At 42.4% G+C, this 9,955-nt stretch overlaps 1 long non-coding RNA gene across 1 annotated transcript; it reads right to left on the reverse strand.

Moving 5' to 3' along the window:
• Positions 1-1,400: 1,400 nt before the first annotated feature.
• Positions 1,401-9,031, reverse strand: LOC130683287 (uncharacterized). The gene is made up of 2 exons (XR_008996860.1): positions 8,854-9,031; positions 1,401-1,885 (listed from the first exon to the last, which is right to left on the reverse strand). It is a non-coding gene; the product is annotated as an uncharacterized LOC130683287 (long non-coding RNA).
• Between the last annotated feature and the right edge of the window lie 924 nt (positions 9,032-9,955).

The raw sequence follows: 9,955 nt of genomic DNA on the forward strand, positions 1-9,955 counted from the left end.
AATGTATATAACTGTCAAATCACTACGCTGTGTACTTGAAACAATATAATATTGTGTATTAACTAAACTTAAAAAAACTATAATATCATGTTATTGATAGAAGGTAATATTGCACTAAAAGTACCCCCCCACACACAGGTGATTGTTATTTTCCTTACTTACAAATTGTTTTTAAAATAAATTAGCTAAGTAAAAAGATATTTTTTAGCCTGTTTTCAAATTCTTTGTATAGAGTTGAGACTTGGGAACTTCTTGAGGGCATTTTTTGTTCCTAAACACTTAACACCTCCTTTTGTGTGATAGTAACAATAATTTTCTGTACATAATACCTTGCATTAACCAAGAAGATAAATATTTCATAGCTTCAACCTTGACACAGTGAAAGCAGTCATTGAAAGATAAAAGAAGCATTACAGCAGCCTTAGGTATTTAAGTTTGAGAAAGTATTGGTTTTGTATCTCTGTAGCTACTAGGCGATGCCACTGGTTTGTCCATAGCACTGAAAGCAACCATTATGTAAAACTTCAATTTTATTCATTGACCAAATGATTAAGTGAAAAGTCAACATTATTTTCATTCTTGTTGGGTTCCCTTTGCCTAAGTTTGAATGGCTTCCAGTTAACAGATATTGATGCTTTGTATTATTTGTCCTTATTCTAAATAATCCCTTGCGCAGACACTATCCATGCCTCTGTGAGTATATGCATCATCCAAATAAAGTAACCTCATAGACAAGTCTCCCTTCTGCCTTCAGTCTGGCATATTCAGCCACACCCCTTGCCCCTCATCCTTGGATGCTTACAGACTTCTATGTACAATCCTTCCAAACAGTATATACCCCTGTGAATACCTGATACTAAGAATAGCCATGAGTTTAAGCTTCAAGAGAAAAACTACTGCCCTATAATGCTATATTGATCCACAAAGATGCTATATAAGAAAATGCCATTCCCATTGGAAATTAACATTTATAGGAGTTTATCTACACTCTAAAGCAATCTTTTTTCCTACCTTTTTCTGGTAGTCAGTAACACTAATCAGTCTTCAAAGACCAGGAATTAACTTAGTGTTTTTATTTTTTATTTACAACATTCTTTGTTTCAAGTGGGATTTAAAATGTGTACAACAATGTGTGCAAGGCAACAATAATATTAGAACAAAAGTAAAACAAAAAATAAGGGAAGAGGAAAACAAAACTAACCGGAAATAATACAAATGTCATAATTAATTTAGCACATCAGAGTTTAATAACTTGGAATAGACTTGAGATGGAGTTAAGGAAGGAGAGGTAATGGGTAACGAACCACTGAAAGTTTGTGCAAAATATGGTGGGATGTTTTGTTGCTAGCCGCTTGCTTGGGTGAAATGGGAGTGAACAAAAAACACAGACAACACAGACAGACAGACAATGGCTGCAGCCGTGATGTGGCACAGCTCCTTTATTTTTATACTGCCTTTCTCGGACCTCAGCCAAGTGCTATACTCATCTTTCCCTTCTCAGGGGGGACAGGCCAGAGCACCTTGTTGATTTTCTTAGAATCTGCCCAGTAAGCAGGGGCAGTGTTTTCACACGTCCCCAAGGTCTCCCTGTTTTCAGCGTGAGGCGTCTTGGCTCATTTTTGAGGACAAGATATGCTTTAGTGGGCAGATAACATCCAAGGACTGCACCAGTTGTTCTCAAGCTGGTGCCTCCCCACACTGCATTCAGACGTGGGGGAAGGTGCTTTCCCGTTCTGCGTTTAGACATGTGAGAAGACAAAGGCCGTCCCCATCATCTCCTCCTTTCCTTAAATATTGTATGGCTGAGATCGAACATGTCGAAAGACAGACATAACTTGAGCGTTTTGCTTCATGGTTTGTTTTCTTCGGTTCCACCAGCAGTAGACTAGGAGACAGAAACATATTTGTCAGAACAAAGTTCCTGAGCTAAGCATGGAGGAAGCAAAAGCACCCTTAATCTGTGATATAGGGTTAAGGTTGGAGAGTCCTTGAGCTATTCCTTTACAAATATCTTCTCCACTTAATTTGGGAAGCTCTTGGGTAAAGGTATTGGTTAGTTGGGTTTCAAGTTTTCATATTCTTGCAGATGTGTTTTTGTGCCCCCAAAGAAGATCTTTTATCTTAGCCCATTCTGCTGATGTATTATAGGGGATTGGGGTTACACAGAACTGAGTGGAATTCCAATCACACCTCAGTAAGGACCGCGTAGTAAGTAGGCGAATCTGGTCTCCAAGCCAGGAGACTGTTTGTTGAAGATTTTGAATATCAGTTTCCAATTGAATATCAATATCATGTTGTTGCTGCCATAATATGTGAGAATTGTAATGCCAAATTTTGCACAAAATCTGCTGTTTGGAGACTTTCTTTTAGAGCTACTCCTGCTACTGCTGCTGTAGAAGCGATAGCTTTAAGTCCTAAAACTACAGTTATAAGTGTTCCTACAAAGTGCTTTGTTCTATGAGTGAGGTCCGTGACTAATTGGTATAATAGTGATATTCCAGCAGACTCGCTCCAAGGGCGGGTGAGATTCACTGGGAGCCAGAGTTCTGTCCGTGAGCGAAGCAAATAAAGGCTCTGTGAACTAGAATTTAAAGTTAGAGAAGCATTGATGCAAGTAAAAAGCTGACAGTCCGAGGTGCAATTTAAAGATCCATTCTCCAGGTGCTAGGTCACGGAGCCCTTTAGAAGGAGGAAAGGGAATTGTACGCGTGCCTGGATATTTTTAGTGGTGTTAGTATGTAAATGTATTTTAATGGAGTTATTCTCATATGACATGTTTCCTCTCCATGTCTAGGTTCAAGGGCTGCAAGCAGTTTCCAAATATGTCCCTGAACCATTACCGATCCATTCAAATGAGGAAGAGGGGGAGTCAACCCTGCCTCATGCCAAATAATAGTTTCATTAGCCTGGGCAGAGATGCTGTGGTTTTCTTTATGCCACTTGAGAGGTATTTGGGAAAATTTTATTCTAAAATCACCATGAGGACTCCAATCAATAATGGAGAAAGATTGATTATTTGCTTCTGTACTGGATGTTAATATTTTTAGGTTATGACCTCTACATCGGGTCCATGTAAAATGAGAAATCTCAGCATTTACTTCAGGAATTGGGCACAAAGAGACAAGTGTAGGGGGGGTGTCTCTCTGTGGTACTATTTCCTACTTTAAAGCTTTTTTACAGATAGCAAAAAGGTGCTCACAGCGAGATGAGAATGATTATATCTGAGACCCCAGGCTTCATGTGAGGTTTGAAGACAATGAGATCCCTTTCCAATGCAGAGGGGGATACCCTCTGCCCCTAAGGGGAAAGAGCAAGAATTGTTATTTCCTCCAGCAGTTTCCCTTCTTCATTGGGATGTGCAGGCAGAAGAGGGTCAAAAGGTCCTGGCATCCATTGTGTTTCATTCGTATACACTAAAACCTCAGGGTATCCCCATGAGACAGCCTGGAAAAGAGGGGGGCTTGGGATATAGGCCCAATATACATGATCTGAGCCTACCTGACATGTGACAATGGCCATCATCACCAAAAAGAGGGACAAAGGTGTTAACATTTGGCCTGCTTGTCGAACAATGCATTTGCCTTCTTGGGTGAGCTTCTTTAACTGCTCCCAGGTGGGGACTGAAGCCTGTCTAGTTCCCCTAGTATGGATCTGAGCCCTGACATTGAGGTCTTGGAATTCTCACAGAAAATCTTCATCCCTACTACGTTTGGTCATGGCACAATTTCAGGCATTTGCTAGGTAGCCACTCACACTGGTTTCCTGTGGAAACATAAGCATAACCATGTCCCCAATATAGAAAATGTCCAGGGAGCCATTGTCCTTCCAGAGTCCTGTAAAAGACAGGTTGGTAAACAGAAGAATGAGTAGTTGAGGGAGTAAAATGTGTTTCTGCTGCCGATCCTTTAGGGAGCGTGTCCCAGTGATTCAAAAAATTGAGAATAAATAAAACTTTGTATATAAGCGTCCATGGGGGTCATGGTAATAAGGGAATCTCCTGTATCTCCTCCCTTGTATTTATGTAAATAATTTTTAAATGTCCTATTGGCTCGTTTGATAATGGCTTGATCTTGACTATTAAAAGGGATGCCAGTAATATGTTGAATATGATAATGATGTAGGAAAGTGGATAACTTTTTAGAGGTGTATGCAGGGGCACTATCAGTCTTCAAAGTTCGGGGGAGACCCATAACAGTAAAGCAGGATAACAGGTGCTGAATGACGGTATTGGCTTTTTCAGAAGATGAAGGGGTTGCCCACAGAAAATGAGAAAAAGTGTCAATGGTGTGGTGAATGTAGTGCAGCTTCCCAAAGGGAGGGAATTGAAAAATATCCATTTGCCAGATATGGTTCCCATAAGGACCACGGGGATTACATCCTGGTGGGAGAGAAGGGGTGTTAAGGCAGTGACAAACCGAACAAGAGCGGAGGATATCACAGGCCTGTTGGCATATGATATGGAACCGAGAACGTAGACCATGGGCATTAGTATGATGCAGGGCATGTTCTTCTGTTGCTGCTTGGATAGTACCTATTAGGAGAGAATCCATTTTAGCATTTCTGTAACTAAGGGGACCTGGAAGAGAAGAATGTGAATGAAAATGGGTGATGAAAAAAGGTGAAGGGTGATGGAGAATAAGTGACTGGACAGCACAGAAGAGTGAAAGGAGGGAAGCAGGTTGTGAAGAAAATGAAGGGGGCAAGTGTGTAAAAGGCAACAGGGACACAGTATAAACAGCATATTGAGAATCACTGACAATATTACAAGGGCAGGGAAAATCTTGAAGAGCTAAGAAAATAGCAAACAATTCACTCTGTTGCACTGAGGCATATGGAGAGAGAACAATTCTCTGTTTATTCTCTGACCAATATCCAGCTATTCCAGAACTGGAGGCGTCAGTGAAAAGCATAGGGCCTGTTACTGGGATTGAAGCGATGATGGTGAGAGGCACCATTGGGTGAATCTTTAAAAAGGAAAATCGTTTGTTAGGAGGATAATCATTGTCAAATGTACCTTGAAAATCAGCACAGGTGATCTGCCAATTGAGGTGGAACTCAAGACACTGAGAAATTTCTGAGGAGGATAAATTAGAAATAACTTGGGAAGGATCGACACCTTGAAGTTGACGACACCAGTGATGACCTTTCAGAATTAAGCAAGCAATTTTATCAAGATATGTCACCAGCCGTTTGTTTTGTTTGTTAGGTAAAAAAATCCACTCTAAAAGACCGTGAGGTTGGCCTAGCGCAGCAGAAGGTGAGTGAAAAGCATGGAAAATGTATAATGAGAGAGGATACTAGGGGTCTAGGCATGAAAGAAAGGCTTCTGAAATACATTGTTCAACAAATTGGAGTTCCTGTTCAGCCAAAGGGGATAAGGAGCAAGGGCTAGCCAACTGTGGAGTGCCCTCTAGAGTGTGAAATAGATGCTGCAAGACATAGATAGGTAGGGATACCCAAGGAAGGACGTAACCAATAAATGTCACCTAAAAGTTTCTGGAAATCATTCAAGGTCTTTAAGTTGTCACGTCTAATCGAAGTCCTTTCAGGTTTGATTTGTGCATCACCTAGAATGTACCCAAGATAATGTATAGGAAGGCTTTGCTGTACTTTTTCAGGAGCTATACATAAGTTATATAAGGACAATTGAAATAAAAGATATTGATAAGCTTCCTGTTGCATAGATATAGTAGGTGCGGCTAAAAGAATATCATCCATGTAATGATATAAGAGAATTTGAGGATACTGTTGTCTAACTGGTGAGAGGGCTCTGTCTACAAATTCTTGACATAAGGTTGGGCTATTGAGCATACCTTGAGGCAGGACATGCTGCTGATATCTGGCTGTGGGCCTATCGTGGTTATATTCAGGAACAGTAAAAGTGAATTTTTCTTTATCTGAGTCTTGTAAAGGGATGGTAAAAAAACAATCTTTCAAATCAATCACTAATAAGGGCCAATCTTTAGGGAACCATAGAGGGGCAGGGCACTCCTAATTGTAGAGGACCCATAGACTTAATACATTTATTAATCTCTCTTAAATCTGTCCATTTGCCACTAGCCTTTTTTATAAAAAATACTGGTGAATTCCAAGAGGAAACAAACGGTTCAATATGTTGAAGTTCCAACTGTTTCTGAACTAAAGATTTTAGAGTCTCGAGTTTATCTTTTGTAAGCCACCACTGCTCCACCCAGACAGGTTTATGTTGGACCCATTCTACCTGTAACGCTTGAGGAAACAGGTGGGCTGTGGCCTTCAGTTTAAAGGTTTTTGTGTGAGATTTATGTGTGGTGGATCAGCATAGGTGAAAGAATCAAATCCCATATTCATCATGATATTCTTGGCTTGTGGGGACAAAGATGGAATATTAAGAAAAGCTCCAAAGTATTTAAGTACATCTCGGCCCCATAGATTGATGGAGATATCCACTATATAAAAAGAGACAACAGCCATTTGTCCCTCTGGCCCGACACATGTCATGGGCGAGGAGCTTTGAAAGACATCTCGGGTACTTTCCAACCCAGATAAGATGATTTGTACTTTTTGTTTGTCCCATGATGTAGGCCATGCACTTAAAGAAATAATGGAGACATCAGCCCCAGTGTCAATTAGTCCTAGAAATTCTATGTCCTGTATTTTTAGGATCAGAGTGGATCTCTGATCATTAATTAATGTTTCCCCCAAAATTTTCTTCCCAGTGCTACCGAAACCACCACTTTGGGACTGTTCTATTTTTGGGAAGGTTACATAAGGAAGAAGCAACAATTGGGCTACACGCTATCCAGGGAGAACATGTAGTGTTTGGGAAACACTTGCCATAATTTTAATTTCTCTGTTGCAATCTTCATCTATCACTCCTACATGCACAAATAATCCCTTCATGGTGGAACTGCTATGGCCGATAATCAGTCCCACAGTCTTTGGAGGGATGGGACCAAAGAAGCCCATTGGTAATTTGTACACTCCTCCACCGGGGGATAAAGTATAATTTTGAGCAGAACTAAGATCAGCAGCAGCACTGCCAAGGGTGGCTGCCTGAAGATCGGACACTGTTAATTTGGAAAATTGCTCATTTGGTGTGCCACCCCATTGCTGACCAGGAAGGGAGGAGATCCTGTATTGTTATTCTGTGGGGCCCAGGACCGAGGCCCCGCCCCGCCCCGCCATTTCCCGGTGGGGGGCGAGGGTTGCCATCTCTATCAGTGTGGGATCTACATGTCTAAGTCCAATGCCGCCCTCTCCTGCAGCGTCTACAGAACCCTAAAGGCACCTTAGACGCTTTTTGTGGGGAATTATATTTTTTACTCTTGCAGTCTCTTTTTATATGTCCAGGTTTCCCACAATTAAAACAAGTTGGTTTAGGAATACCTTTCTGAATTGCAGCAGCAAGAACTTCAGCTTGATAAGCAACTCCGCCTATGCCAGCACAGGCTCTTATAAATTCATCAACCAGAGTGCCGCTAGATTTTAATGGGTGAAGCACTTTCTGACACTCTGGGTTCGCATTTTCAAATGCCAATACCTGAAGAAGTGTGTTAGCTGCAGGACTATCTCCTAAGCTGCAGAAAACAGCACCCTTTAAACAAGATAAAAAATCAGTATATGGTTCCAAAGGACCTTGGGTGGTTTTTGTGAATGAAAGGGCTATCTTTCCTGAGATTTCAATTTTCATCCATGATTTTAACACTATGGACTTCACCTGGGTTAAGGCCAAATCACCAAGCCCAGCTTGAGCTTCCCAGGAGGCATGAGGCTCCGTCCCAGTGGGTTCAGACTCCACCGGACCAGGAGGTTGCCGAGTTGCATTCGTCCTAGCTTGTGAGGTAGCTTCCTCATACCACCAACTTTTTAACTGTAGCCATTGTGACCCTTCCAAAACAGTTTTACACATATTTTCCCAATCCAAGGGTAGCAGCAAATTTTCTGCAGAAACAGTGTTAAGTAGGCCTAATACAAAAGGAGATTGGGGGCCATAATTTTGGACGGCTTGTTTTAACTCTTTCAGGATCTTATGTGTTACTGGGAGATAATTTACCTCAAGTCCTCATTGAGGGAATTGAGTGTTAGGAGGGATCGCTTGTCTAGTGATTGGGAAGACAGAAAAGCTAGTGGGTGTCTGATGGGAGGCGGAAGGAGAGACAAAATCAGGAGGTGGTGGGAGATCTTCATCACAAGCACCAGGACCAGGTCCCTTGGGAACAGTAAAGGAGCGTCCAGCCGCTGGCAGCGGTGGCAGAGGTGGGAGCAAAGTGGGAAAAGCAGAAAGCGGTGGAGCAGAGGGTGAAAGCTTGGGGGGAGTGGCAGCTACTGTCAATTTTTCTATAAACTCCGTCAGTATACAAGTGAGCTTCTGAATATCAGAATGAGAGGCAGAAGACACACTGGAACTATTGTCTTCCTGATCAGACTCACCCCCACCTGTGTCAGAGGGAGGTGGCAAACTCAAAACCTCTGGGACATCTTCATATAGAGGACCACACTTATCAGAGACAGCAGAGCGAGCATCTCTCTCAGAGTCCGTTTCTAACAGTGGCGAAGCTTGAGAAACAGAGCTACAAAGGGACCACAAAGTAGCAGGCATCGTGTCCCCCTGCTGATGAGCCTGGGAAAGCGTTTTAACAACCTTACACCAGGCTTCATTATTCATTTGCACCTCTGACTGAAAGCAAAACCAAAAGCAATATTTCTGGACCCTGGCAAATAAATCTTTCAACAGCTTGTCTTTGGCAGTTTCACCAAGAGAATGCAGAGGTCCCTGCATGAGCTGTTGATCTTCCCTCTCAAGAGAGGAAGAGTTCCCCATTAGTACTCCCTGTTTCTTCCAGAAGTTCCACTATCATGGTGTCAGCTTACCCGAAGTTGGCCCCCTTCTGGCATCCCAAGTCACCCCTGGCATCCTATCTCCAATTTCTTCAGGGTTGTGGGATCCTGCCCCATGGTGAGTTCACGCATGTCCCACGTTGGGCACCAGACATTGTGAGCCACTCGCTTGGGTGAAATGGGAGTGAACAAAAAACACAGACAACACAGACAGACAGACAATGGCTGCAGCCGTGATGTGGCACAGCTCCTTTATTTTTATACTGCCTTTCTCGGACCTCAGCCAAGTGCTATACTCATGTTTTCCTTCTCAGGGGGAACAGGCCAGAACACCTTGTTGATTTTCTTAGAATCTGCCCAGTAAGCAGGGGCGGTGTTTTCACACGTCCCCAAGGTCTCCCTGTTTTCAGCGTAAGGCATTCTTGGCTCGTTTTCGAGGACAAGATATGCTTTTGTGGGCAGATAAACGTCCAAGGACTGCACCAGTTGTTCTCAAGCTGGTGCCTCCCCACGCTGCATTCAGACGTGGGGGAAGGTGCTTTCCCATTCTGCGTTTAGACATGTGAGAAGACAAAGGCTGTCCCTGTCGTGTTTGGCATACATTTTCTGCCCCATCCTCTTCATAAATCTCTGCATGGCAGATCCTTGAGGCTAGACATACATCCTTAGGTATTTACAGAAGGTCTGTACTATGCCCGGGAACCATGCAAAAATAACTCAGTAATGATATGACAACCGAATTTCACTTTCCATTCTGCTGTTTCTATTTCTTTTTGCAGTTCTTTTCTCCTCTAGATGCTTTCCTCCAGCTCTACTTAATCATTACTATGTGTACTAGATAATAAAAGGGAAGGAAACCCACTCTACCATGGCACATACACTCCCCTGGATAGGAAAGAAAGCAACATGTTTCTTATAAATCTTACAGTGAGAACTGTGGATACTTTAAGGTTAGGAAAGACACGTAGGTCTCTACTCTCCCCCCATCGCCCCCCACCCCACACTTTTAAGTTCAGAAGCCAAATGAAAGTAAATATATAGCTGTAAATATTTATATATGTAATGTTTCATGCATGTAGTCTCTGTTTCCTTTCTCCCTCAGGATTTCTGAAGTACAGAAATCAAACACTGTTCC

The sequence above is a fragment of the Manis pentadactyla genome, chromosome 1, assembly GCF_030020395.1.
Source record: "Manis pentadactyla isolate mManPen7 chromosome 1, mManPen7.hap1, whole genome shotgun sequence".
NCBI lineage: Eukaryota > Metazoa > Chordata > Mammalia > Pholidota > Manidae > Manis > Manis pentadactyla.